The sequence below is a fragment of the Magnolia sinica genome, chromosome 16 (genome assembly GCF_029962835.1).
Source record: "Magnolia sinica isolate HGM2019 chromosome 16, MsV1, whole genome shotgun sequence".
NCBI lineage: Eukaryota > Viridiplantae > Streptophyta > Magnoliopsida > Magnoliales > Magnoliaceae > Magnolia > Magnolia sinica.
Genome location: NC_080588.1, coordinates 43,297,729 through 43,301,232, shown reverse-complemented (window position 1 = coordinate 43,301,232; position 3,504 = coordinate 43,297,729).

Here is a 3,504-nt window from a genome sequence, read left to right as displayed (position 1 = left end):
AAGGGAATGCGCTCCCCGCAAGGTATTTGTTACCCAAATACGAGTTTTTTCCACAGAATCTTTGTGTCTAATCTGTATCCTCGTTCGGGTAATAAATCGACTGACTTCATTTATGGTTCGTGTTATCCATGCTATCTCAAATGGTACTCGATTTGTTTGCCATCCTTAATCTGTCATTTCATTCTTCGATTTCGACTCCATCCTGGTCATAGTGACATTCCATTTGCATACTTTATGACTGTATTGGCTACTCATATGTTAGTCGATATGCTGTTGATGAAGCACCTATCCATCATCCGATCTTCAACAATACAAATATTAATAAGATGAAGTTGGATCTGCTTCGAACAAGGTGGTGGTGGTGATGGTGGTCTGAAGAAGCTGGTGTTGACATTAATATGGATGATATTTTTGAGGAAGTGGATTGACTCAGCAAATGATCCAGATTTTGTACCATCTGATGTTGATGCACGTCTGAGTGCATTAGAAGGTAAAGTTGAGAATATAAATGTTAAGTTAGAAAACATGTCTGTTGCTCATGATTTGCAATTCAAGTATATGCGCAAATATCTTCGGCGCTTGAACAAAGGCATGCACCAACTTGATCCTTCTATTCCTGCTCCATCTTCAAGTTCTAGTTCTGACTAGTTTTTATGAGACTTCTGGTTTATAATAACTTTATTACTTAGCACTTTTTTTCTTGAGTTTGAGTTGGATTTTATGCTGGATATTTGTTCTTGATGTAATATTTATGCTGGATATATGTGATGCTATCTTGAGTATCTCTATGACTCTTTTGCTATACTCTCTTACTTCCTCATGTTTCCTCTCATGACTTCCTTTATTTAGTTCTCCTTTGTCATATTCTGACAAAAAGGGGGAGAATGGTTTGTTCTTAATGTGATTATGAGAGGAGTAGCATTGGTTATGTTACTCAGGGGGAGTGGGGAGTCAAGGGGAATATATGTTTGATCTTGTTGAATGAAACTGGTTGAATGTTGAATATTGAATATTGATTTGCAGGTATTAACCAGTTGTTTTACTCTTGTTTATCTTGATTATGTGTTTTGTCACTAATTTGCCAAAGGGGGAGATTGTAAGTGCTATAGTTTATATCCCTGTCTGTTGTCAAATTTGTGGTGCCAAAATCACTGTTATGTTATATATAACCTTCTTAAGTGAAGCTCTCTCAAGGATCAACATTCAAGCTGCAAGCTAAGCTCACAACAAGAACTGCTCACAAGACAAGACTCAAGATCTTGAATGAAAGAACTGCTCACAAGACAAGACTCAAGCTGCAAGGCTTCAAAAAGAGTTCAAGGCAGTTTGTACACTTTCAAGTGTGAGCTACATCAAGGTTTGATCTACATCAAGACTTCAAGGCTCATACTTCAAGGTCACTTGTTCCTAATGCTTCAATGTCCATACTTCATGATTGAGGTTTGTTTGACCATAGGTTGACCTTAGAAGTAGGTCATTTCGGATACATAAACCGAATGTTTATTTTTCATGTGATTGGTCTGTTCTTCGACTAGTCCTAAGTCTTCTTCGACTAGTCCTAGACTTGCTTCGACCAGTCTAAGAAAATCCTCGACCAGTCGTGAGTTTGCTACAAAATTCCGGATAAAATCTGTTAGCCTTCGACTAGTCCAGAATGCTTCGACCGATCGTAGGAAGCGATGTCGGCGATCTTCGACGGTCGTACAACCTTCAACTCGAAGTCCAGCGAATGTTTTATAGGTTCTTCGACCGATCGAAGGAAACCTACGACCAATCGTAGGAGAGCTTCGACCACTCGTAGAACGGTCAGAGCATATCCCGCCAGAATTTTCAAATATCTGTTGTTGCTTCGACTAGTCGAAGAGCACTCTAGACCAGTCGAAGACCCGATCTTCTCACCTATAAATAGTGCACGAATCTCAGAAGAAATTATCGATTTAATTAAAGTATTCAAGCCAATCTTCGTCGAACTTCTGAGAGATAATTCTGTGCTCCATCTAAGCTAAGTGTGCTTATTTAATATTCTCTTTCCTTAGCTTTATGTAATTGATTTTGTTTCTTATATTCCAATCTGATTTGATAAGAGGAATTATTATTCCCTTTCTTTGGAATCAAAATCAATTAAGGCAAGCCCTATTTGGTTTAATTTAAAATCTATTAGAATTAGAACCATTGTAATCGAGTACTGGACATTGAACTTGGACATTCAATCATCTACTTTGATTTGGTTCTACCGGGCTGCTACAACGAAGGAGATTTTTAGGTATTTTACATATTGTAAATTCCTTTCTATTATTTTGGTTTCTTTCAAGATTTGCCAGAAAAATCTTATTATATTGGTTATCTGAGGAAAGCCAGGAAAACTCAGAAGTGGGGTTTTTTTTTTAATTGTGTAAGCCCACATACAAAGACACAATTGTAAGGGTTTTAGGTGAACCTGGGAAAACCTATTTTTAGTGAACACTAATATCCCCTGTGTGAGGATATTAGGAGTGGAGTAGCTGTGTGCCTGTTGTTTAACATTTGGTGAACACACAGGCGAACCACTATAAACCCTTGTGTTGTGGTTGATTGTTTTATTCTTCTATTCTTTAATTATTCTTTTGTGGGATGTATGTATGGTGGTGAATGCTGTAATCATTTAATTCATGCTTTGTGAGAATGTTGTAATAGTGTAGAATTTATTTTCAGCTATTCCTTTATCAGCTTGAATTTCAATTTCTTTTGAAAGTTGTTCCATCAAGGTTGCCCTGCCATTTTTATGGTGTATGGCTGTCCCTAGAACAATACATTTTTAATTACAAGTTATTTCAATTCAGTTTGTATTTCTTTTTTATTCCTCTTCGATTTGAGACTTGATACAAAGACCCTTCTAGAAATAAGGTTGTCCTACCATAAACTCTGCTTTTGGTGTAAGGTTGTCCTTAGAACAACGTTTGTATCAACCTCTCAAGATCTGAATTTTGAGGTTATTTTAATTTACTACATTGCGATTTACTTTGGCTATCTTACTCTTTATTATTCCGCTGTTATAAGTTTTTATTTGGCATTGTCCTATTCACCCCCCCTCTAGGACATATAGCTTGGCCTTTTCACATCTCAGCGTAGCCAACAGCACGAACACGGTGTCCCATACCACCATGCCCTACTCACGAGTTTTAGTTGCTCACTGGTCACTATTGGGAGGCCTGTCACCTTAGCGTAAGCCGACAGCTCAAACACAGTGTCCCATACCAACATGCCCGGCTCATGAATCTTAGCGGATTGTGGTACCATGGTTAGAGTGGGCCTTTACATTGGTGAGGGGTACCTTAGATTTAAGCAGTAGTGTCCATACATGGTAAACACATAATAGGCCAATCGGTTTGTTAGGCAAATTCGATTGGTATAGGAAAATGCTAACTTAATCGACATGGGGCGCATAAGCACCCCTCATGGCCTAACCACTGTCAATAATCGTCGTGCGACCTGGATTCATCAAGTTTACCCAAAAGTGGCGAGACT